Genomic DNA, 27,513 nt, shown 5'->3' with positions numbered 1-27,513 from the left:
AATTAACACAAGCTGTGGCTGCTGAGCTTGATTGCCGAGTGATTTAATTGAATATGAACTTCTCCCGAGCTCCGCTGTCTCCGAAGTTCATGTGAAGTTCACTTTTGGTACGGTTAATATTTATCAGAACTTTGAGTAGTAAGTTCAAAAATAGTTCAAAACAAGTTCGGAGCGGAACATTTCAAGTTGATTGGTATATGTCCATTTGAACTGTATTTAAACTTTAGTGGCACGCAAACGTTCAACATGAGTTCGGTTAAAATTTGATTGAACTCTGCCCTAAAGTTCAAAGCAAGTTTTTTTCTAACCCTTTTTTCGACTTTAATGTCGTTTTGAAGAGAAGTCAAAAGCATGTATATGTACTTCCAAGTTCATAAACAAAACACTTATAACTTTTTGGAGAATCAAGTTCAACGAAACCGAAATTGAACCAAATTTGAACTTCTGAGTTCGTTCTTCAAGTGGAATCCGAACTTTTGGTTGCTTGGGCGATGATTTGGAGATAATTCCCGGTATTAGCTCAATATTGACATAAAGTGCAAATGTTACAAATATGAAGTTATGGGCAGCATTGTTAATTTAAGGGAAAACATTTTTACGGTAGAACAAAAAGCTACCGCAGCTATCAGACTACCTACTGATTTTCTCTGAGGCATCATTGATTAGCCCAAGTGATGTCTTGGATACGACGCCGATGATTATTGTTTGTTGTTGGTTTTCAGTTGTTTTAAGTGCAATCATGAAATTTTCACCTTGCTAGCATACTTAGATTTGACAATCTTTTTCAATGATAGGATGATTTCATGGCTGCGGTAGGACTTTGACAGCTGCGGTAGATCTCTGCGGCTACCGCAGAGTGTAAACAAAAAAAATATCCGCAATACCTACTACGATAACAAAACCCAAGAAACGAATTTGCTTATTTCTTTCTACAAAGGTTTATATTCACTTGAATTCTATAATGGTTGTAACCGAATCTCGGTAAAAGTTTAACCGAGATTCCGGCAAATAAGTAAATATTTTACCGATAGATGAGTTACTGAATGTAAGCACATATCGCTGCAATGCTGCGCTATCGTTGTTGTTGTCAACGCCAGCCGTAAATCTAATCAAATTGCGTAGAATCTGGCTGATAAATGATGAAACATAAACATTCTTAAAACGCTTTCAATTATGCAGCAAATATTAATATTTGCCGATTCGAAATCAATTTGATATTTCACCCGATGGAAAACTGACTAAAATACTCGATAAACATCCATTGGCGTATCTACACATCGCTGCTTGCATAAGTAAATATTTAACCTGCCTATATGCCTCTGCTGCGCGGAACATAAAAATTCTTTTAAACCGTCACTCACAGCATCCATCAGCGCTCGTGGCGGCGGCGGCCTGAGCTTGAATCTGTATTGAAATAAAAATAAATCACCAAACTGTTTGATGGGGAATTCTTCCGTTTCAGCACAGTATACCTATCCAAGACGGAGATGCTATTGAAGCGATGAAACCTTTAGATTTAGACTCTGGAGTTGTTCAATGAAGTAGGTTTGTGTGGGTTCGACGTGTCTAATATCCATTCAACTTTATCAGGTTAGATGGAAATTCAGTCACCATCATTCCAATCGCGAAAACACGTCGAGACTGAAAATAATACGACGCATAATTCTATTCAGTTGTGTGATACATACTGTACTACTTTTTCATGGCAGTGAACGCGCATCTTTTTTATCGATTCCGTAAAATTTCAAATCAGTAACAAATTTTGAAAACGACGTATAATCAATGCTATACCATTGATTATACGTCGTTTTCAAAATTTGTTACTGAAATTGTCCACAGTTTCCATAACTTGTCAACCATATAAATATTCGAATTGTTTGTTTCAAACAATGTTACGTTTAGTATAATTTTGTACATAAAGTAAAGATAATAATGATATATTGTATGTGAAATTTGAATTATTTAACACATTGAGCAAATCGAATAAAAAACTTTTATGCAATTAAGCATCGTAATTTCATTTTTATACTACTCGTTTAAGTATCATAATGTCCAACTTTTCCACACCGGTTCATTATGCAACTGAAATCAGTTGCATAATGAAAAATAGTTGCATAATGATCATAATGCAACTCATTTGAGTTACATTATGAACATCATGCAACTCAAATAAGTTGTATAATGAAAACAATCATTGCATTAAATTTTGTATGGAACTCGTTGCAAAACTCGTTTTTTTAGCAGTCTTCGTATTTATCCAACTCGGCAAACCTCGTTGGATAAATGTACGACTCGTGCTGAAAAAACAACTTTTTGCAACTCGTTACATAATTTCTGAATGCTTGACTGAATGTGTTAAATAATTATTATGTCATGCATACCTTGAAAAGAGGGACACAGTTGTTCGGAAACCTACCACAGTCGGGTGTTCTATTAGACAAAGCCACCCACTTTACGCCCACTGCAATTTCCCAGCTGTCTTGCAACCGATCAAACGATGATTTTTTAACTGTGATTAGAGTATACTATACACAAGCTTGTCACATTCCAAAAATTAACTGCATTGGTTGGAAGACAACCTGGAAATTAAGGTGGGCGTAAAGTGGGTGGCAGCTAGGAGACCGGACTGTACTTTGAATTGTTCTAAGAGGGATTAAGTCAAAAAAATTGTATACCTCCATGTCTCAAAAAAAAAAACAAAGATTTGAAATATTTTACAATAATTCATGACCGTCCAACCGAATAACACCAAATAACATGTGGGGTAGAAGCTTCAGTTTTGGCCAGTCGGATGTTTTGGCCATAGCCATCAGCCTAATACGACCTGAACCAGCAAAACATATTTTTTTACTGAGAGATCCTAATATAATATGATGATTGAAGCTGTGAAAGCCATATAATTTGATTAAAAATGTAAGATTTTTTTCATAATTAATAGATCTACACTTTTCCCGAAGAATGTATATAGTTATTATTGCAAATAAAAAAGTTTGGTTTCCGATATCTTTGAAAATATGGACCACCATAATTTTCATGCACATTGGAAAGAGGGCCTTATTATTAGAGACAACTTTGTAGAAGACCATATTTGTCTAAAAATCATTTGAAAGCGCTGAATGCATCTTTCCTCGTAAATCTGGTTCATGGACCATTGTGCATCGAACTGAAAAAAAAATCACAATTCAGTTTGCTTTTTCCATGAAAATTCTGATTCAATTATCAAAATATTATAAATGTAAATATTTGGTTATGATAAATTAGCAGATATACAAATTCCGAATTATAAAGACAATATTGCACCGTTCACACTAAATCGAACCGCACAGTATAAAAGTATGACAGAGTGTGCGGTAGTTCGGCAGCAGCAAAGTTTCGCGCGCTGGCTTTGCTAGATTTTTGCGATTTTTTTTCTCTTCTCTCTGCGGGGCTCCGACGACGGGACGCCAAGCAGTCAGTAGCGTGCGGTAGTTCGGCAGCAGCAAAGTTTCGCGCGCTGGCTTTGCTAGATTTTTGTGATTTTTTTTTTTCTCTTCTCTCTGCGGGGCTCCGACGACGGGACGCCAAGCAGTCAGTAGTGTGCGGTAGTTCGGCAGCAGCAAAGCTTCGCGCGCTGGCTTTGCTAGATTTTTGCGATTTTTTTTCTTCTCTGCGGGGCTCCGACGACGGGACGCCAAGCAGTCAGTAGTGTGCGGTAGCAGCAAAGCTTCGCGCGCTGGCTTTGCTAGATTTTTGCGTTTTTTTTCTCTTCTCTCTGCGGGGCTCCGACGACGGGACGAGTGTGCGCGCGCCGTGGTTCGAGTCGGTTCCAAATTTTTCGCTTCCCATCGGCGCTAGTTTCCAATACACTTTTAGTTGATAATAAATATTTTCTTTCATTTTTTGAATTTACACAAAAGAGTGAAAAATGTTAGTTCGGGTTCGCCGGTCGAGAAAAAATCCGGGCGCCGACAAGTGAGTCGCGTTCAGTGTATTTCTGTGTGGAATAGACTAAAGGTTTCTGCTCCCTAGTGGAGTGGAAACGCGCGATAGAATTTTCTTTTTGGCTAGTTCTTGCGTCGAAAAGTGGTCGGTTGTTAACGGCGGTTTGTGTATATTGATCCATTGTCAAATCATATCACCAACCATAGGTGACTCCCGGACTGACAATGTACCTTACCCTACTAACAAAAAATTCCTTCCTGAGACAAACGTGGAGATGCAGCGAGTCGCGGTCTTTATAACAACGTTTGTCTTACTAACATTCCCTTCCATCCTCGATGACCGTAAGGACGTGGCCGGCGCCGTTATTGACCTTATTAAAGTGGAGAGCTCTCGACCTGTGTACATTGAGAATAGTAAGCTAGTCCCAAGCCCTTTTCATTGGTTCCTTGCACTCTAAAGAATTTTCACGTCCGATTTACGTGAAATAACACGTAGCTCATCCTTATTCTAAAAACTTCATAAGTTACGTGACATTAGTCACCTTCACTCGATAACCACGTTGTGTGCACCATCCTGTTTGGTGGAATCCACCTGGTTTTCACGAAAATCGTTTCAATGCGTTTGTATTAGTGTACTTTCGACTTGGAAGTTTCCGCGAAACGAAAGTTACGTGAAATTCAGGTGTGCAAAAAAAATCAACATGGCGTCGAGAAGTTTGTTGTGCAAGAACGGGTTGCTAATTTAAAGTTCACGAGCAAGTTGCTGCAAGTATTTAACGGTAATTTAATTGCTTATGACAATAGATAATAATTAATTGAAATTGTTACTTTTTCTATTTTCATTGATTTCAGAAGCTGGATATCAATAGTCCCCTGACGGTGACGGACCAATTCAGTGAGTGTTGGGAACAGCTGGACTACGAGGATGTTGCGTAAAATCCTTGGATTTGTTTAGATTTCTATCCAATCTTAAGAAGGATAAGGTTAAAAATAGTTATAATAACACAGTTGTAAGTATTTATTACTCTGAAATAAAATACTGATAAAAATTACTTTTTTTATTGTTGCATATTTGCACCAGCTTGTAGTATATTTGAGGAGGCAAAAGTTTTTATGCCCTTACAAAATCAATGATTTTTTATGGTAGAGTAAAATCAAACCTTTCTTCATTGCATTTTATAAGGATTTAAAATCTCTTACCACTTCGAATACGCTACAAGCTGGTGCGTCTGATTTATTTCAATTCAAAAACCATGACAAGATTACTTGAAATTCATGTAGAACCAATGATGTTTTCACGTAAAAGTTACCGGAGATTCCAGTAGCACTCACGCACATTTCACGCAAACAATACGTAAAATGCATGTCAAATTCACCTGATTCATCAAGTCGATAGCGAAACTGAAATTTATCCAGCTACCTGAAATTCAGGCCAAGGCTACGTGAAAAATATGGTGGACGAAAATCACCTATCTTTTCACATAAATCGGACGTGAAAATTCTTCAGAGTGTGTGCAATTTCGATTGCTCTGGTCAGTCACGGAGTAGCAACTACGAATTGTGCGGTCATCTATGCTCATGCTCATGCTCATGCGCACAGTATAAAAGTATGACAGATAAAGAGTGTGACGATAAGTGCAACCGTGCTGACTGACAGCATTTGACGTCGAGAAATGTCACAGATGAGAACGTGGTGTGGCCGGTGTGTAAACGTGGTGTGTGATTCGCCTCATTATTTCCCGATTTTGTTTTGATTCTCATCCACAACTGTTCGAGTCGATTTTCTCTCTGTTTTTATCAAAAACAGTCGTTGTCGTGCTTTGCTTCTCGTAAAAAGAGTTCAGCTCGCGACATTTTTTATGGTCTTCCTTGGCGAAAAGTTTCCAAAAATTTTAATTTTTGCAAAATATTCCTGTCGTCCCCCATTGTGGAAAAATTTCAGAAATTTTCGAAAAAAAATTACCCCAGAGGGTAGCATAGGATGAATAAAAAATTTTCGAAAGAGAGAGAGAGAGAGAGAAAGAGAGAGAGAGAGAGAGAGAGAGAGATTTTTCTTTTTTTGTATGTATGTATGTATGTATGAATGCTATCGAATATTTTTGCGGGAAAGCAAGTTAGAGTGATTTTAGTACATGCGTTAATGACGGAATTCGAAAACTCTGAAGTTTTTGTCATTATTTCGATGCAGATGTTTCGTTACATAGAAGAGCTACAGTATTTCAGACAAAAACGCGCTACATTTGACATCCCAAGTTCCTGCAGGACATTCCCGAAATCGTTTAAAAACAGATGGTCCGGTCTGACTTCACGCCGACCATATGTACAGATGGATAATTTTTTATCGAAATTCGGAACAAATCCACAGCTCAGGTGAGATTCAACGCACGGCCGTTATCGCCCTAAACGCAAATATATCCATCTCACTTGTACATATGTACGAAAAGTGAGCGCAATATATTTATTGTTCAAACACCGGCTCCGAGTCATTTAGCCGAGTGCCATGTGGCTGATTGCGCTTGGCCGAACGCCCATTGGTCGAGAGGGTCATTTAGCTGAACGACATTTAGCTGAATGCCGTTTGGTTGAAAGAGAAAGGATAAACTTAAACGATCGTACCACTTTTCTCCAAGTCAGTATAACTCGAAAGAATTGCCTATGATTTAAAGGAGGGAAAATCTCTGATAAAATATTGACAGTTTCAACGCAAACTAATCCATGAATTGAGAAACTAGAAAGAATAGTCAATGATTGAAAAAAGGAAAAAATAATGATTATAATCAAATTGGCAGCTAGAATGTGGAAAGGGGTCTCTGAATTATTTTGAATAAAATTCGGCCAAGTGGCATTCGGCTAAATGGGTTGAGTTGATTAAAAATCATAATTGACCACACGAATTGATGTACCGTAACTTTGCATTTTGCGTAAGAGTGTGGTATTGATTTAAAAGCCTACAATGACAATCATATCTGAAACGCAACCTTCCAGGCTGTTTGTTGCTATGTTTATTGTTTTGCAAGGCATAAAGTGATTGCACCGTAATGGTAAAAATGGATCGTGGAGTGGATGATTATTGAAACACTGCGTAAAATATTGTAAAATAACGCATGCACAGTCCGGTAGCATCTAAAAAGAAAAATACTCTAATCTGGCTTCCTAGACCGGTTGCATGTCGAATACGGTCGAATACTACTTCTTTTTGAACAAATCGGCAAATAAACCGTAAAAGTTGAGTAAATATTGTAAAATTTTAATTTAAACTTACCTGCCTATGATCGCCTATTAGTCCCATATTTGCTGGATTTCCTATTCATATGGAACAGTTATGCGATCATAGGCAGATAAAGTCATCGCAATTTGTGCATCATATATGCAAAATGTACTAAATTTGAGGTCAGAAAATGTAAGCGTTATACTTGTTGAGCACATTTTTCACCACAATTTTTTTCTTAATATTGGTTAAAATCGAAAATGTTTGCTTATAAGAAGTTTCTCCATACAAAAAACTATACAATTTTGTTACATATCGAAAAATTCAGTCGGTATACAATCAAACATTGCCCAAACAATCATACATATACAAAAATTGATTGATCTCAGAAAAGAAAAACAACTTTTTTATTTTTGTCACGAAATTTTGGTTTCTGGCCCATAGTGCCTTGGGGGAAATGGGTTCAAAAATTTTCATTTTTTTTTTCTATTTTCCCTTTGGTCCCCTTTTGGAAGAAATAGGTCAGAAAATATTCAATTTTTCTGAAATTTTAATTTTCTTTGGTCCCCTCATGGAGGAAATAGATCCGAGTTTTTTCCCCTTTGGCCCCCGTTGGAATAAATAGGTCCGAAAATTTTCAATCTATTCAATTTTTCCCTTTTTCCTTTTTGAAGAAAAAGGTCCAAAAATTTTGAAATTTTTGAATTTTTCCCTTTGGTTACCCCTTGGAGAAAATGAGTCCGAAAATAATGAAATTTTTGAATTTTTCCTTTTAATCCTGCTTGGAATTTTTGAATTTTTCACTTTGGTCCCCTCTTGGAAGAAAAAGATTCGAAAATTTCGAAATATTTGAATATTTCCCTTTGGTGCCTCCTTGGAAGAAATAGGTTCGAAAATTTTGAACTTTTTTGCCATTGACACCCCCCCCCCTCCCCCTGGAAGAAATAGGCCCAAAAATTTGGAAATTTTTCAATTTTTTTCCTTGGTCCCCCCTTGGAAAAAATAGGTCCGAAAATTTTGAATTTTTTGATTTTTTCTCTTTGGTCCCCCTTGGAAGAAAGTGATCCGAAGATTTAGAAATTTTTCCCTTTGGTACCCCTTGGAAGAAATAGGTCCGAAAATTTTCAATTTTTCCCTTTGGAAGAAAGTGGTTCTAAAATTTTGAAATTTTTAAATTTTTCTCGTTGGTCCCTTCTTTGAAGAAATTGGTCAGAAAATTTTGAAATTTTTGAATTTTTCTCTTTGTTCCCTCCTTGGAAGAAACAGGTCCAAAAACTTTGAAATTTTTCTATTTGGTACCCCCTTGGAAGAAAGTGGTTCGAAAATTTTGAAATTTTTCCGTTTGGTATCCCCTTGGAAGAAATTGGTCCGTAAATTTGCAATTTTTCCCTTTGGAAAAAAGTGGTCCGAAAATTTTGAAATTTTTGTATTTTTCCCTTTGGTACTCCCTTGGAAGAAATTGGTCCAAAAATTTAGAATTTCTTCAATTTTTCCCTTTGGTCCCTCCTTGGAAAAAAACTGGTCCGACAATTTTGAAATTTTTCAATTTTTCTCCTTGGTCTCCCCAGACCGAAAAGTTTGAAATTTTTAAATTTTTCCAGTTAGTCCCCCCTTTGGAAGAAAAAGGTCCGAAAATTTTGAAATTTCTGAATTTTAATCTTCGGTTCCCTCCTTGGAAGAAATAGGCCCAAAAATTTAAATTTGGATTTTTTCCTTTGCAAATTGGAAGAAATTGGTTCGAAAATTTTAAAATTTTTGAATTTTTCTCTTTGGACCCCTCCTTCCCTTGGAAGAAAGTGATCCGAAAATTTTGATTTTTTTTCCTTTGATACCCCTTGGAAGAAATAGGTCCGAAAATTACGAAATTTTTGGATATTTCCCTTTGGTCCCCTTTGGAAGAAACTGGTCCGAAAATTTTGAAATTTTTGAATTTTTCCCTTTGGTCCTCTCTTGGAAGAAAAAGATTCGAAAATTTCAAAATATTTAAATATTTCTTTTTGGTCCCCCCTTAGAAGAAACAGGTTCGAAAATTTTGATTTTTTAGCCATTGGTCCCCCCTTGGAAGAAATAGGTCCGAAAATTTTGAAATTTTTGAATTTTTCCCTTTGGCCCCCTCTGGAAGAAATAGGTCCGAAAATTTTGAAATTTTTCATTTTTTTTTCCTTAGTCTCCCCTTGGAAAAAATAGGCCCGAAAATTTTAAAATTTTTGAATTTTTCCATTTAGTCCCCCCTTGGAAGAAAAAGGTCCGAAAATTTTGGAATTTCTGAATTTTAATCTTTGGTTCCCTCCTTGGGAGAAATAGGGTAAGTGTACCAATTATGGCTATAGTACCAATTATTCGCCATAGTTAATTTCCACCCTTTAACGATGTAAATCAACAAGAAAAAATCGTGAACAACAGATCACGTTCACAAAAGATAGTTGCACTCATTTAAACTCCACATTTTGCTCAACTTATGGTACAAATAAATCATTTTCCTTAAAATTTCGACCTCCTTGCACCCTTTTTCGTCATAGTGTACCAGTTATGGCTAATCCCATAAGGAATGCATGCAAATAGTGCAAAAAGGACCCGAAGTTAAAAAAATATAGCCATAACTGGTACAGGGTTCCTATTATTAGCACCGCCTGTAATCAATACTGAAAGTAGTTTTGGCTCCATTTCTATATTTTTCTTGTAAAGTATGGAAACTAAGCAGTCTTTTAACTTATTGATGACATTCGTTGGTCTTCTGGTTATTTTTGTATAAATAGCTTTCCTTAGGTAGTACCATAATTGGTACACGCACCCTAGGTCCGAAAATTTTGTTTTTTTTTTTTCCTTTAGCCTTCCTTGGAAGAAATGGTCCCCCCTTGGAAGAAAGTGTTCCGAAAATTTAGAATTTAGAAGAAAGTGGTCCGACAATTTTCAATTTTTCCCTTTGGAAGAATGGGGTACTAAAACTTTGAAATTTTTTCTCGTTGGTCCCTCCTTGGAAGAAATTGGTCCGAAAATTTTGAAACTTTGGAATTTTTCTCTTTGTTCCCTCCTTGGAAGAAATAGGTCCAAAAATTTTGAAATTTTTCCCTTTGATCCCCCCCATGGAAAAAATTGGTCCGAGTATTTTAAAGTTTTTGAATTTTTCTCTCTGGTTCCTCCTTGGAAGAAAATGGTTCGAAAATTTCGTTCGAAATTTTTCCATTTGGTACCCCTTGAAAGAAATAGGTCCGAAAATTTTCTTTTTTTTTTTTTTTCCTTTGGAAGAAATAGGTCCAGTGATTTTCGATTTTTTAAATTTTTCCCTTTGGCTTCCCCTGGAGGAAACAGATAACAAAAAATTTTCATTTTTGAATTTTTCCCTTTGGTCCCCCCTTAGAGGAAATAGGTCCGAAAATTTATATATTTTGATTTTTTTCTTTTGGTCTCCTCTTGGAGGAAATAGGCCCGAAAATTTTCAATTTTCAACATTCCCTAACCATTGGATATTATATTATAATAAAACAATAATATCACAATTTCATTGTCGTCAATTTTTTGGATTAAACATAATAATGATAATTATTCATGGAAGCCCACATCATATTCAAGGTTTCAATTTTATGTGAAAACTTTGCAAAAAAACACGAGCATGCGATTGACACCATCCTACGATCTAAAACTTCATTCCGCTGCATCTGCACAAATTGGGTTTCGTTGAAACTCTTAATCCTTTCACTCTATCGTTTTTACTCCCACTGCTATTTAGAAAACCCTCAGCAGTTCAAGTGCTACCAAATGCTAGTATTGCAGCAAGCCGCATCAAAAAAAAAATACTGTGCAGTCCATACTAGGGTAGAAAGATCAGTTTTGGTTATTGTTAGTCGTGCAGTCTATTGTGATTTATATCAGCACGAATTATTGTTTGACTAGTATGCAGATCTCACTTCTATTGATAAAAAGAACATTATTAGAAAAAAAAAATCATTATCACCAAATCATCCACCAAATGAAAGCTGAGGGTCTATTCTTTCGTGTGGTGGTGAGTTCGAAATTTTCTATCGGGGGTTATTTTTCCAGATGAATTAGGAGTGAAAAGTGCCAAAAATCGGTATTTCTCGTAAATTTGTTCTACAGAAAAAAATGTTCTAGAACTCCCACCTATAATTTTACACAAAAATATGCTTTTATGAGGACTGTTCGTTCTGTTCGGCAGGGTGCTCTTAATTTAATTCTGTTTAAAGTGCAGCTTGTTTTATTACTTTCTTGGATTTTGTGTGTTGTTAAAAGTGTTGTGCATTTATGTTGACAAATAGAACGGAATTCAATAGGTATCATAAACGCTTTGTTTTCGAATAGGATGATTTTGGAAGCGAATGAATATAATTGGCATCGTGACCCTAAATACCTATTTTGACACGAGTGCTTCTCATTGGGCCTCTACCATAAGAAATACAACATTTTTGGCCATAACAGGCCATAGCAGAAACCAAATTGAAGAGTTTGTAAAAAAACACATGCATTACTTCTATTTTGGCCACCGCTATGTATTAAAAATAAACTGAGAATACACTGAAATAAGTTTTGTTGTGGATACTACCGATTCCATTGAAAAATTACTAACCGTACCTATGATTCTCAACCAACAACAATTTTCAGTTAATTCCACTAAAACACAGTTAACTTAACTAGCAGTGCAAAAATAATCTCAATTTAACAAATGTGCACTGTGTTGTAAAATGCGTGTCTACACTGAAAAACAAGAGAACCCAAATTTGAGTATTTTAAAATTCACTTTTGAGTTCTTTTTTGCATCCTGTTTCATTCGCTCTCTTTATTGTTGTCAGAGAGTGAATAGCAAAACAACCTAACTTTGAGAGTTCGATACGGGAAGCCAAAATTGAGTAAGTGGCACAGTACCGAAAGTTGAGTAATTTTAACTGACGGTTGAGTAAAAAGAACCTTGACTTTAGGTACTTTGGCCGTATACGCCTAAATGCAAACTACCTACCTAAACATCGACTCCAGCAACTCAAAATTGGCTTCCCGCACGCAACCTCCAAGTTGGGCTGAATGAACTCACTTTTGGGTACTTTCGTTTTTCCGTATAGGAAAAATCAACAATGTTTTGTTGTTGAGACGACTACGCTTTTAGTAAAATTTACTACAATGCATTGTAATTTCAAGCCTTTTCAGTTACCTCAACAGATTTTGTTGTCGGTTGAGAATCATATGTACGGTTAGTTATTTAACTATGGAATCGGTAGTTTCCACAACAAAATTTATTTCAGTGTAAGCTTAGTTACTGCATTTTGAATACAGCAGAGATGCCATATATACAGATTTATCTGTATTGTACAGATTTTTGAGCATCCGTACATATTTCGTTTTATATTAAATACAAATTTTCAAGCAGGAGGGGCTATTTTATTTTTGTATGAAACACAAATTTTTCATAGAAATTTTGTATGGGATACAGATTTTTCATAAAATCATCTGGCATCCCTGGGATACAGTCGCCCCCTTCGCATCTGGCTGGCCAATACTGGTGCCCTTGCCCTAAGTTACAGCAGACCACTACTGACATATCGATATTGTGGCCCTCGAACCTAGCAGATTTGACAAATCCTCCTACGGTGGGGCCACATTAACTTTCCAATTTCAGTGTCGGTACAATAAAAATAAGCGACTTATATTTCCTATGTATAGCTAGACATTAGCATATGTGAACATACAAAAGCACAAAATGATTTAGAATAGACTCATAAGAAGAGAAAATCTCGCACTAAATGCTGGCAGCGCATTATTGATAGCCTATATAAAATTGACTTGAAAACAAAACTGAATATTATCTATTATCTATATAAATAAAGATTGAATGATGTTTGTATGTAACGAATAGGCTCGGGAACGGGTCAACAGATCGACAGAATTCTTTCACTGCTGCATTTCACGAGCACTTCACGTAACAGACGGTACACTCGATTTCGTCGTCTATGGCTGCTTTGATTAACCTGGATTTTGAACTAGTAAGTATTTGAGAAACCACAAACGTTCGTTGAACCAGTTGCCAATTTTCAAACCCTGCATTGCTAAGAAAGGTAAAACTATTTCAAACCGCTTACTATGCTGAGAGCAGTAGTGCTGGGCATGGAATTGAAATAGGATATGTGCATTGTAGGTATATTACGTTGTACTGGTACAAAATCAACCGCAACCATAAATTCAGTTCTATCGACTTAGCTGTTGTGTTTTTGAGGCCTCTTTCAGCGTATTAAAACGTACGGAAGCAAGTATGCGTAGGCAACCGTTATGGGGCCAATATTTTCGCCCAGTTTGCCACAAAGCAGTTTTTTCGTTCTTTTATAGAAAGTTTCAGGTAAATTTACATTTTGCTTTCCGTCGACAAAGTCAAACGTAGTTGGCTTGACTTTTTCGTCTTATACTCCAAAGACGGGAATAAAAAGTTGATCGATAATGTGAAACTTTATGCATTAAACTGTATCCATTATCGTTATACAGGCAAGTAGAACTGCAAAAAATGCTCCATGAACGTTGTCTAACTGCCATAAGCTTTCTTATTTCTCCCCTGCTGCTTGTAATTTAATTTGATGGCGAATAATTTTTCATCCTGCACTAATTTGGGATCGTTTCTGCAAAAAAAAACTCGAGTCAGTTACAATTTTCAACCTCACTTCTGTCATTTCCTGTGGAATGTCTCATATGTTTGCTGTTTTTCATTCAAGACTGAAAACTAGTATTTCAACTATGTGCTAATAAAACAAAAGCCATGACATCTATGGTGATGCTGTTACAACACTACTACTATCCTTCTCGTTTGTCTACTAGCATGAAATATGCATGCATGAAAAACATAGTGCAAGCGTGGAAAGAATGAATAGCATTCCTTTTTAATGTGCTTCCTGGTTCACGGTAGCCTCGTGATTTTTGTTCTTAGCACGCTGGGTGGGTATGGCCATTTGGAAGGGAATACACCATCGACGGAACAACGACGATACGGTTACAATATGAGAGGGAAAAGGAAGCGTTCTTAGCCAAAGTGCACACTTATTACACAACGATTCTCTGGTGCATAGTTTCGGGCGAAATGAATTCTGATTTTCGTTTTAAACATTTCACGGGAATTTTGATGACATAAACAGGAGAAGGACTGAAATGGACACATGTTTCATCACGGTGATTAAACGTGCAAATCTACGATACAGTACCCAACACATAAAAAAGAAAAAGGCGGCATCACATTGTACATAACTTGCCAGGTCCTATCGACTATCAAAATCTTCTATTACAAGTAATGCCGTAGTATACTTCACTTCCTCTTCTCAAAATTTAAGGACTTTTACTTCAACTATTATCTCCTGCTTTTAACATCAACAAACTCTGATCAAGTGAGGGATTATTGGGTCGTCACTTGCCTCGAGATGCATGACCTCGTTCCTCGGCCGTTGTCCTCTCCAACAGTCCCGTTTCTTGATGGCCCCTTAAGCAATCCCTCATGGCCGCCCATTGGTGGTAACCATAGTCCCTCTGGTGGTGAGTTTTTCAAATACAGTGTGTAGTATGATTATAGGAGAATCATGGACGAAAACGGCTTTCTTGGGAAGCTGACTAGACTGATTAAAGCAACGATGGACGGTGTGCAAAACTGCGTAAGGATTTCGGGTGAACTGTCTAGTTTATTTGAATCTCGTCGTGGACTGCGACAAGGTGAAGGACTGTCATGCCTACTCTTCAACATCGCTCTGGAAGGTGTAATGCGACGAGCCGGGCTCAACAGCCGGGCACGATTTTCACAAAATCTGGTCAATTTGTGTGCTTTGCGAACGACATGGAAATTATCGCCAGAACATTTGGAAGAGTGGCAGAACTGTACACCCGCCTGAAACGCGAAGCAGCAAAGGTCGGTGAATGCGTCAAAAACAAATTACATGCAGGTAGGCGGAACCGAGCACGACCGGGTCCATCTAGGTATAGTAATGTGACAATATACGGGGTTACTTTCGAGGTGGTGCAGGAATTCCAAGGATCCTTACTGGCGGATGACAACAACGTGAGTCGTGAAATTCGAAGGCGCATCACCAGTGGAAGTCGGCCCTACTAAGGGCTCCAGAAGAAGCTGCGGTCTAAAAAGATTCACCCACGCACCAAATGCACCATGTACAAACGGTCCTCTACGGACATGCGACATAATGAGGACCCACAGTTTTCGAGGACGCATGCTAAGGACGATCTCCGGTGGTGGCGGAAAAGGATGAACCCCGAGCTCGCTACATTTTACGGCGAATCCAGCATCCATAAGGTGGCCAAAACCGGAAGGATACGGTGGGCAAGACATGTTATAAGAATGCCAAATAACACTCCAAAGCTGGTGTTTACTACTGATCCTATTGGCACAAGAAGACGTGGAGCGCAGAGAGCACGATGGGCGGACTAGGTGGAGCGTAATCTGGCGAATATTGAGCGCGACCGATGATGGAGAGTGGCAGCCACAAACCAAGTATTGTGGCGTACTATTGTTGATTATGTCTTGTCTTAAATGTGATATTGAGCAAATAAATGTATGTATGGTTGCTTTTAGTGTGGTGGAGCTTGGACTTTTTTTTTCCTATCTAGTTTATTTGGCAGGCTCAGTCGTGAATCACACATTGCGGAGCCGAATGTTACACAATATTACATAAAGATAAATATTACAAAAGTTAACAGAAAATCAATCGTGGTAAAAAACGAAATAATCCATCGGGGTGTTGGTGGCTTTGGCAATCCTCTGCATGGCCTCCTCAATCAACGGTTGCCGTTCGTTTTCATCGGTGATCCAATCATAGCTTGCAACCCTCTGTCGGATTTTCCTAGGTGACGCATCAACGGCGGCGATCAAGCTGCAGTCCTCACTCTCACTCGAGGACGTGTTACTTTTATTCTGTCGCTTGTGGGCTTGACTCTGTGCAGAATCAGATTGACTGTCCGTATGCAACGAACGCTGTCTCTTTGTTTTGGCCTTCTTTGTCTTCTGTTGTCGTTTCTCGCTTGTTTTACCATTCTTGTCCACAATCCCCTCCACAACACTAGAGGCGTCTTCAACTAATTGTTTCTCAGATGATTCGATTTCAGCGACAACCGTTTTGTTTTCATGCGTGCTCACTGCTAACAAAAAATACAAAAATATGAAACAAAACAAACCAATGCTTAATAAGGGAACCAATACCCTATATAGAGACAATCAAAAAACAAGCTACATGGATAAAAGCCAACAATTTAAATACATATGCACGACAGTAGTATATGGACTACCTTAATTTGCATGTACATTGGAAAGAGGACCTTAGGCTGGCACAAATTTCGATTTTCTTTTATGTCACCGCCCTTTCGAAAAATTTTGGTTGGAATTCAACATTTTGAGGGGGGACACGGAGGGCCCATATAGCCGAGGCGGTAAACGCACGGGTATTCAGCATGACCATGCTGAGGGTGACGGGTTCGATTCCCGGTCGGTCCAGGATCTTTTCGTAAAGGAAATTTCCTTGACTTCCTTGGGCATAGAGTATCTTCGTGCCTGCCACACGATATACACATGCAAAATGGTCATTGGCAGAGGAAGCTCTCAGTTAATAACTGTGGAAGTGCTCATAGAACACTAAGCTGAGAAGCAGGCTTTGTCCCAATGAGGACGTTACGCCAATAAGAGAGAGAGAGAGAGAGAGAGAGGGGGGACACAAACAAATTTTCCAAGAAATTTGAAAATTTGAGAGTAAAGTTAGAGCCACCCTGAAACATCCTTAGCAAATCCGATGAGTTTAATGATTAGGCAATGTTTGGGTATTTTTTCATCAAAATCATTTATTATTTATCATCCCCCCCCTAGACCTGTGCGCCGCCGCGCCACGCCGCCGCCGCCGACACTTTTTGTCCCACGCCGACGCCGACCGAGGTATCGGCGGCGCGCCATACGCCGGTGTTTGCCACGCCGCCGATTTTCATTTTTCGCGCCGGTGACCAGTGCACGAATAAAATTAAGTTTACATAAAGTTAAGATAAAAAATTCTCACGATCACTATCATAAAACTTTGACTGACACTATCATGAAACATTTCTGCAGAAGACTCATTTAGAACTTGTGAAGAAATTCAAATGGAATTTCAGAGTGTGCATTCAAATACAGGGGATAGACAAAATGATCGGGACAGGCAAAATTTTCACTTTTCAAAAAATGTCCAATTGGCTGTAACTTTTCGAAAAGTGCATCAAATATTCTCAAATTTTCACTGTGAGTTGATCAACTAGTTGTGTATCAGTGGACAAAATTTGGAAAAGATCGGGCTATTCTGCACGAAGTTACATGCATTTTAGAAAAAGGTAGAATTATCCGATAGCCAACTTTGAGCTGTTACATCTCCGGATTCAATGAACCGAATGCAATGAAATTTTGTCCATTTATGACTTATATAATGAACTCTGGAAAACGTTTGACTAAACTTGAAATCATTGACAAGAGGAAAAGTTATAATGATTCCATTAATTTTATGATATTTTAGTAAATTGGTCTATTTTTAATATGCATCCCATTACTTTTTCAATGAATTGCCGTCTATGTTGTTATTTTCCTTCACCACATATCTGTAATCAAGATAATCGGAGGGAATTTAAATGAACTATAATTAGCATCTTGAATTTTGAAACAATGTTGAAATTTTAGAAAATTTAGTGTTTTATTAGAAAAATAATCTAATCGTTATAATTTTCTTCCGTGTTAAAAATTTAAAATTATGTCAAAAGTTTTTCAATGCTCATTATATAAGTCATAAATGGTCAAAATTTCATTGCATTCGGTTCATTGAATCCGGAGATATAACAGCTCAAAGTTGGCTATCGGATAATTCTACCTTTTTCTAAAATGCATGTAACTTCGTGCAGAATAGCCCGATCTTTTCCAAATTTTGTCCACTGATACACAAATAGTTGATTAACTTACAGTAAAAAATTGGAGAGTATTTGATGCACTTTTCGAAAAGTTACAACTATTTGAAATTTTTTTGAGAAAGGAAAATTTTGCCTGTCCCGATCATTTTGTCTATCCCCTGTACGAATTCTATGATTTTTTTAATTTTTTTTTCTTTAGATTTCATTCATTGTTCATCATTTATATCTCCCCCCCAGAAGTTTTTCCAGGAGATTATTCCGGAAAGATTCAGTGATGCCTCCAGGATTGTTTTTTTTTTTTTCAGAAGATCTCGACAGGAGTACCGTCAGGGAAATCTAAAGGAATTCCTTTAAAAAATCTTTCTGGAGGATTCAGGAATGCCTTCCAGAGATACATCAGAGGTGTATCCAGAAGATCCGCAGGGTCTGAGAGTTTAGTCAGGAATTCCTTCTGAAGTTCCTTCAGGAATTCCTACACAAGTTTCTTTAGAAACAAGTCCAGGAGTTACCTCAGAGATTCCTCCAGGACATCCTTCACAAATTCCTCTAGAACTCCTTCAGGCTATTTCTCCTGACGTTTTGTAGGAATCGCCCTAGGAGATCCTACAGGGATCACTCCAGGAGTTTTATCAAGGCTTCCTACAGGTATTCCTTCTAGTATCCCTCCTAAAATTCCTTCAGGGGTGCCTCATGAACATTTTTCAGAGATTCTTTCAGGAGTTCTTTCCAGGATTGCTTCAGAAGTCCCTTCGATGATCTCTCCAGGAGTTCGTTAAGGGATACTAATAGATCCATCGAGAATTCCGTAAGAAGTTTCTTCAGGAATTCCTGCAGGAAGTCTTGAGAAATAAGTCTAGGGTTCCTTTAGAGATTCCTCCAGGAGTTTCAAGGATTCTTGCAGATATTTATTCAGAGATCCCTCCTGAATATCTTCAGGGATTCCTACAGAAGTTGCTTCAAATCTCTCCATGAGTTCCTTCAGAGAGTATTATAAAAGAATCCAAGGTTACCTGCAGGAGAATTCAGGGATTCCCTCAGAAGTTTATTCAGGGATTCCTATATAAGAGTTCCTGCTAAGATTCCTTTAGGATACCCTTAAGGGATTGGGCCCATATAGCCGAGGCGGTAAGGCGGAAGTTTCTTTAGGGATTCTTCCAGGAGTTCTTCCTTCGCTGCTGGGGTTCTTTCAGATTGTAGATTAAAATTGAGAATTTTCCAGGGGGTCTCACGGATGCCTCCATGAGCTATATCATAGATCTTTCCAGAAGCTCATTCAGGAATTCCGACAGGAGTTCTTTCAGGGAATTTTGTAGGAGTTCCTTCAATAAATTCCTCAGGATTACAATCACGCATATCTCCCAAATTGGATCTTTCATGGAGCTTCTACAAGAATTCCTCCAGGATGTCCTTCTGGAATTCCTCCAGCGATTCTTCGAAAGATTCCGCTAAAAATCCTTCGAGGATTCCGCCTGGAAATCCTCCGGACATTCATACCAGAATTGCTTCGGAAATTCCCCCTGGAATTTCTGCAGTGATTTCTCCTGTAATTACTTCGGGAGATTCCTCCTGGATTTCCTTCACGGGTTCCCCAGGACTTCCTTAGAGGATTCCACCTGGAATTGCTTCGGTAATTCCTCCTGGAATATCTTCGGGGATTTATCTTGTAATTTCCTTGGAGATTCTTCCTACATTTTCTTTCAGAGTTTCCTCCTAGACTTCCTTTGAAAATTCCTCCTGCAATTCGTTGAATATTTCTCTTCGAATTCCTTCGGAGATTCCTTCTGGACTTTCTTCAGAGATTCCTCTTTGAATTCCTCCAGGAGTCATCCTGGAATTCCTTCGATGATCTCTCCTAGAAGTTTTTCAGGGATTCATCCAGAAATTCGTTCGGGGATCTCTCCTAGAGTTCCTTCGGAGATTTCTCCTGGACTTACTATGAGGATTCCTTTTGAAAATCCTTCGATTATTCCGCTTGGAAATAATTCGGAGATTCCTCCCAGAATTCCTTCAGGGGTTCCCTCTGGGATTCCTGAAGAATTTCTACTGTAATTCCTTCGGAGGTTCCCCCTTGAATTCTTTCGGAGATTCCTTGTGGAATTCCTTCGGCGATTCCTCCTAGGGTTTTTTCGGGGATTTCTCCTGGAATTCTTTCGGGAATTCCTCCTAATATTCCGTCGGGGACTCCTCCTGAAATGTATACGGGAATTTCCACTGGAATTTCTTCGGAGATTCTTTCTGGATTTCGAGTTTTGGTGTCCGGCTATTTGGCCGAATGCCGTTTGGCTGAATGTCGTTTGGCCGAATCATGATCGAAAAAATTCATAGGAATTTTTGGACATTCTAACTACCAAAATGATCAAAGGAAATATTTCCTTCTTTTAAACATAGGCTATTTTTTCTAGTTTTGACATTGAGGGATAAGTTGGCACTAAAACTACCAATATGTTATCAAAGATTATTCCTTCTTGGAACCATAGGCTGTTCTTCCGAGTTATACTGATGCGGGGAACAGTGGCATGATCACTTAAGTTCATCATTCATTTTTCGACCAAACGGCATTCGGCCAAATGGCGTTCGGCCAAATAACCCGGAACCTCGAGTTTTTTCTTGGAATTCTTTTGGTGATTCCTCTTCGAATATCTTGGAAGATTCCTCCTGGTATTACTCGTGGAATTCCTCCAGGAATTTCTCATTGAATTTTTCCAGGGGTTCCTTCTGGAATTCCTTCAGTGATTCCTTTTAGAACTCCTTCGAGAATTTTTTCTGGTAGTCTTTCGGGGATTCCTCTTGGAATTCCTTTGGTGATTAATTCTAGAATTTCCTCGGGAGTTTCTCGTGGAACTTCTTCAGAGATTCCTTCTTGATATTTTTCGTTAATTCTTCCTAGAAATCCTTTAGGGATATAGCTGGAATTCCTTTAGGATTTGTGCTGCAGTTCTTGCGGGATTTTATTTTGGAATTCCCGCGGGGATTCCTCCGAGAACTATTTCAGGGGTTTCTCATCGGATGCCAACGAGGATTCCTCCTGGAACTCCTTCGGGGATTCCTCCTCAAATTCCTTCGGGATTCCCTCCTCTAATTCCTTCCGGTATTCCTTTTAAAATTTATCCACTGTTTCCTCATGAAATTCCTTCGAGGATTTCTCCTGGAATTCCTACGCGGATTCCTCCTGAATATTTTGCGATGGTTCCTTCTAAAAAAATTTTTGGCGATTTCTTCTCGAATCCCTTTTGCAAATTCTCTCTAGAATTCCTTCGGGATTCTTCCTGGACTTCCTTCTTGAATTCCTCCTGAAATTCTTCCGGTAATTTCTCTTGCTATTCCGTCTTGGATTCCTCCTGGAATTCCTTCGAGATTTCCATATTTCCTCTTGGAATTTACGGATTATTCCTAGAGTTCCTTTGGGGATTCCTTCTTGAATTTCTTTGGAGATTTCTCCTGGATTTCCTATGGGGATTCGACTTAGAATTCCTTTGGGATTTCTTCTTGAAAAACCTTTGAGGATTCTCCTAGGAATTCCATGGGTGGTTCCCCTTGGAATTCCTGCTGGGATTTTTCCTGGAGTTTCTTAGAGATTTCTCCTAGACTTCCTTCGAAGATTGCTCCTGGAATATCTTCGACGATTCTTCCTGAAATTCCTTCGGAGATTCTTCCTGGTGATTCTTTCTGGACTTCCTTCGAAGAATCCTCCTTTAATTTCTTCGAGAATTCCTCCTGATATTTCGTCGGGGATCCCTCCTGGAATTCCTCCGGGGGTTTCTCTTGGAATACCTTTGGTGATTCCTCTTCACATCTTCACATCTTCCGAGATTTCTCCTAGAATTTCTTCCGGGATTTCTCCTGCTATTCCATCGGAGATTCCTTCTGGAATTCGCTCTTGGAGTTCCTTTGGTGAATCCTCTTCGAGTTATTTTGGAGATTCCTCCTGGAATTCCTTCAGGGATTGCTATTAAAATTCCTTCAGAGATTCTTCATAGGATTCCTTCAGGGATTCCTGCTGGAATTCCTTCGAGGATTCCTCGTGGAATTCTTTTGGCAATTCCTCCTAGCATTTTCTCAGGAATTTCTCTTGTTATTCCTTGAGAGATTCCTCCTGGATGTTTTTCGTTGAATCCCCCTAGAGTTCCATCGGGGATTCCTTCTGAATTTTTCTGGGGATTCCTGCTGTAATTCCCTTTGGATTAGTGCTTGAAAACATTTGGAGAACCCTTCTGGAATTCTTCATGGATTTCCTTCTGAACTTCCTCGAAAAATCCAATTAGGGATTTTTTCAGAAGTTTCTGCAGGGGTTTCTCTAAGAGAGATTCTCGTTCCACCAGATATTCCTGCAGAAGTTCCTTCAGGGTTTCATACCGCATTTTCTGCAGATTAGTCCAGAATTTTCTTCATGGATTCCTTCAGAAGTTTCTTGGAGGCTCCTCCTAGAATTCCTTCTGAGATTCCTCCCTGAAGTCATACGGGGATTGCTTAGTGTAAATAGTGCAACCTTATTATCAAATTTGATAGCTTCTGAAGGTTCTAAGAAAACAGAATAAAAACTGTAGTAAAATCGATATTTAATTGTCCTTGATTGTCAATGATGAGTCAATGTAGTAATGCAACATACAATAAGGATACTGGTATGGTAATGTTACAATAGGTCAATCGTCGTAGTGACGGATCCGAACAGAAATAATAAAAAAAGGATTCATTCAAACATAATAGTTTATACTTTCTAGGTTGTTCAATTATGGCCGTCTGTTAATTTTCAACTTCTATTCAATTTCTCTCGTCGCACACTTGCGATTCTATCCACCGTTTCTTTCATTACTTTCGTTATTCCCCCCTTCTTTGAGTAGTATTAAGTTCACCGAGAAAAGCCAATAAAATTCAATTATCATAATAGTTTATATGTCATCAAAATTCATGAAAAAAGCTCAGACTACAAATTCTAGAGCGTAATGAGAACTATTCTTTGATTTGCCAATGTTGACATTATGGTCAAATTTTGGCCACACCGATTCACGCCGCCGCCGCCGCCGCCGAAAGCTGCAACCGGCGTGACGCCGATGACGCCGCCGCCGCCGGCCAAAAATGGCCCTCACGCCGCCGCCGAGCAAAATATAGTCGGCGCACAGGTCTACCCCCCCCCCCCCCCCCTTGACGAGTCAACGAGCACTGTGATAAAAGAAGAAAATGAGATTTGTTCCGGCTTTATTATTAGGGACAACTCTGTAGAAAACCATATTTATCTAAAAAAAAAATCATTTGAAGGCGCTGAATGCATCATTCCTCCTAAATATGGTTCGTGGACCACTTTGCATTGCTAATAGGGAATTACAATTACAATTTAGTTCACCCCGCTGGTCAATTTGACCCCGGTTTACGGTACTTTCGAATCATTCAAAGTTCACCGAAGAATTCTTTTGAATGTCCCTACAAAAGTTTCTCTGAGAATTCTTCCAGGATGTCTTCAGGAAACTCTTTCGGAGGAATTTGCTTTAACAAATTTCATATATGCCCCTCCGACAATGTACATCCGTGATTTCTTCCAGACTCTAGAAATTGTTCTAGAATATCTGCCTAGAAATCTTCAAGAAGTTCATCTGAAATTCTTCTAGAATTTCCGGAAAAAACTTTCGGTGGTTCCTCTGGGAATTCCTGCGAATGATGCTTCACGCTTCGGCATTTCTTCCAGAATTTTGCAGCGCATTATGTCAGAAATTCTTCAATTCTTTTTTCCAGTAATTCTTTTCTTAATTCTGTCAATCTTTTTTTTTGGAATTTCCCCAGGCTATATGTACTTCCAGAATTTCCACCGAGAATTCTTCCAAAATATTTACTGGAATTCTTCCAGGATTTCTCAAGAAAAAAACTTCCCAAAATTTTTGAATTGTTTTGGAATGTTCCTTTAAAATTTATTTGTTTCAGTTGTTCGTCCAGATATAAATGTGGGAATTCATGAAAATGTTCCTTCAGGATTTCTAGAAATTCTCCCAAAATTTTTAGATTTTTTTTTTACGAAAATCATTTGCTTTTTTTTTATTTTCTCCGAGAATTCCACCAGAAGTAAGTCATAATTTCTCCTTATAGTTCATCCGATTTTTTTTCCATGATTTTTGAACAATATTCTTCCGGAAATTCTTTCGAAAGTTCTTTCCAGAATTCTTATTACTGAATATCTTTGTTTAATTCTTCCAGAAGTTCCTTAAAGGTTTGTTCTTCAGATGTTTTATCAGAGATTCATTCATAAATTCTTTTAGAATCATTTTTCTAGGAGCTCCTCGAAGGAATTCTCCAGGAACTCTTTCCAACAATCCTTTAAGGAATTTTCACAAGCGATCCTCCGAAATATTCTCCAAGGATTCTTCTGGAAGTACTTCCACAACTAGCATAGTTGGATATGTACATATTGTTTGCAAGAACTCCGCTGAGAATTTTCCATCAATTCTTTCAAGAATTCCATTCCTCCGTGGGTTCCTTCGGAAGTTCCTTCTAGATGAATCCACAGATTCCTCAAGCAATTGCTCCGAAGATTCCTTCGGGCATTCCTCCATGGATTTCCACCAAGGATTTATTTAAGAATTTATTTAAGATTGTTATGGTTGGTATTATCGACTCTGATCACTACCTGGTGATGGTTAAACTGCGCCCAAAACTCTCCGTTATTAACAATGTACATTACCGGCGGCCGCCCCGGTACGATCTAGAGCGACTGAAGCAACCGGATGTCGCCACCGCATACGTGCAGAATCTCGAGGCAGCGTTGGCGGACGAGGGTGTGCTCGATGTGGCCCCTCTAGAGGACTGCTGGAGTACATTCAAAGCAGCCATCAACAACGCAGCCGAGAGCACTATCGGGTACGTAGAAGGGAATCGACGAAACGATTGGTTCGACGGGGAGTGCAGAGCGGTACTGGAGGAGAAGGATGCAGCGCGGGCGGTAATGCTGCAGCATGGAACCCGACAGAATGTGGAGCGATACAGACAGAAGCGGAAGCAGCAGACCCGTCTCTTCCGGGAGAAAAAGCGCCGCCTGGAAGAAGCAGAGTGTGAGGAAATGGAACTGCTGTGCCGTTCACAAGAAACACGTAAGTTCTACCAGAAGCTCAACGCATCCCGCAAATGCTACGTGCCGCAAGCCGAAATCTGCAGGGATAAGGACGGGAGCCTCCTGACGGACAAAGGTGAGGTGATCGAAAGGTGGAAGCAGCACTTCGACGAGCACCTGAATGGCGAAGAGAATGTAGGCACGGAGGACCAAGGCAGCGAAGGAAATGACTATGTTGGTGCAGCAGAGGACGGGAACGAACCAACTTCCACGCTGAGCGAAGTTAAGGATGCTATCCACCAGCTCAAAAACAACAAAGTGGCTGATAAGGACGGTATCGCAGCAGAACTCATCAAGATGGGCCCGGAAAAGTTGGCCACCTGTCTGCACCAGTTAGTAGTCAAGATCTGGGAAATCGAACAGCTACCGGAGGAGTGGAAGGAAGGGATAATCTGTCCCATCCACAAGAAAGGCGACAAGTTAATGTGTGAGAACTTTCGAGCGATCACCATTTTGAATGCCGCCTACAAAGTGCTATCCCAGATCATCTTCCGTCGTCTTTCACCTAAAGTAAATGAGTTCGTGGGAAGTTACCAAGCCGGTTTCATCGACGGCCGGTCGACAACAGACCAGATCTTCACCGTACGGCAAATCCTCCAGAAATGCCGTGAATACCAGGTCTCAACGCACCACCTGTTCATCGACTTCAAAGCGGCATACGACAGTATCGACCGCACAGAGCTATGGAAAATCATGGACGAGAACAGCTTTCCCGGGAAGCTTACCAGACTGATAAGAGCAACGATGGACGGTGTGCAGAACAGCGTAAGGATTTCGGGTGAACTATCCAGTTCATTCGAATCTCAACGGGGACTACGACAAGATGATGGATTTTCTTGCCTACTATTCAACATCGCCCTGGAAGGTGTTATGCGACGAGCCGGGCTCAACAGTCGGGGTACGATCTTCACGAAATCCGGCCAATTTGTCTGTTTTGCGGATGACATGGATATTATTGCTAGAACATTTGGAACGGTGGCAGAACTGTACACCCGCCTGAAACGCGAAGCAGCAAAGGTCGGACTGGTGGTGAATGCGGCTAAGGCAAAGTACATGCTTGTAGGTGGAGCTGAGCGAGACAGGACAAGCCTTGGCAGCAATGTTACGATATACGGGGATACTTTCGAGGTGGTCGGTTCCTTGCTAACGGCGGACAATAACGTGAGCCGTGAAATACATAGGCGCATTATCAGTGGAAGTCGTGCCTACTATGGGCTCCAGAAGAAACTGCGGTCAAAAAAGATTCACCCCCGCACCAAATGTACCATGTACAAGACGTTAATAAGACCGGTGGTTCTCTACGGACACGAGACATGGACGATTCTCGAGGAGGACCTGCAAGCACTCGGAGTTTTCGAGCGACGGGTGCTAAGGACGATCTTCGGCGGCGTGCAGGAGAACGGTGTGTGGCGGAGAAGGATGAACCACGAGCTCGCTGCACTTTACGGCGAACCCAGCATCCAGAAGGTGGCCAAAGCCGGAAGGATACGGTGGGCAGGGCATGTTGCAAGAATGCCGGACAACAACCCTGCAAAGCTGGTGTTTGCAACTGATCCGGTTGGCACAAGAAGGCGTGGAGCGCAGAGAGCACGATGGGCGGACCAGGTGGAGCGTGATCTGGCGAGTGTTGGGCGTGACCAACGTTGGAGAGTGCAGCTGCAAATCGAGTATTATGGCGGCAAATTGTTGATTCAGTATTATCATGAATTTGATGTTAACTAAATAAATGAATGAAATGAATGGTTGGTATGGTTATTATGGGCCCATATAGCCACATCTGTTCGATTCCCGGACGGTCCAAAAACTTTCCATAAATGAAATTTCCTAAAGGGTCTGTCCGTAAACTACGTAGACTTTGAGGGGACGAGAGGGGGTTCTGACCAAAGTCTGCGGTTCATACAAATTTAGAAAATTGTGTATGAACAAAAGTCTACGATGGGGAAGGGGCGGGTGTGTAGTCTGAGATGGCCAAAAATGAGTCTACGTAGTTTATGGACAACGCTAAACTTCTTTGAGCATAGAGTATCTTCATGCCTGCCACATTTTTTTTATTAATGTGTATTTTAACTAACAGCTAATTCTACACTTTAAATGGTTATTGGCAGAGGAAGCTTACAGGCTAGTCATTTCATATTGTTGCTATGATTTAAAACGTGTGTATTATAAGTTTTTGAACAATGAAAAGCTAGTAAGACCAATTTCAATTCGTCCCGGTGGTGTGCCTTATTTGATCATAAATAAATATTGAAAAAAAATAAAACCTAAATAATTTAAGTATTTTTTTTAGTATACTATTCTAGTTGTCAATAAAACTCGTCAATAAAGTGGCTCCGTGGTCATGCGGCTAGTGTTATCAAGCAGTTAGTCGTACCATGCTGGGGAGCACGGGTTCGGTTCCCGTC

At 39.4% G+C, this 27,513-nt stretch overlaps 1 protein-coding gene across 3 annotated transcripts in view; it reads right to left on the bottom strand.

Annotated features, from left to right (window-relative positions):
- Positions 1-27,513, bottom strand: part of LOC109405655 (tachykinin-like peptides receptor 99D) — a 173,331-nt gene that overhangs the window by 117,300 nt on the left and 28,518 nt on the right. Inside the window, exon 1 of one of the 3 annotated variants that reach the window (XM_029856506.2) lies at positions 1,473-1,624. The exons of 1 other annotated variant lie outside the window; for it this stretch is intronic. The gene's annotated coding sequence lies outside the window, so the exon portion shown is untranslated. Of the gene's footprint in view, positions 1-1,361; positions 1,383-1,472; positions 1,625-27,513 lie in introns of those variants that run through there. One more of the 3 variants, XM_029856504.2, reaches the window with a different exon arrangement.

This window comes from Aedes albopictus, chromosome 1 (genome assembly GCF_035046485.1).
Source record: "Aedes albopictus strain Foshan chromosome 1, AalbF5, whole genome shotgun sequence".
Classification (NCBI taxonomy): Eukaryota; Metazoa; Arthropoda; class Insecta; order Diptera; family Culicidae; genus Aedes; species Aedes albopictus.
This window is presented reverse-complemented; position numbering and strand designations above follow the sequence as displayed.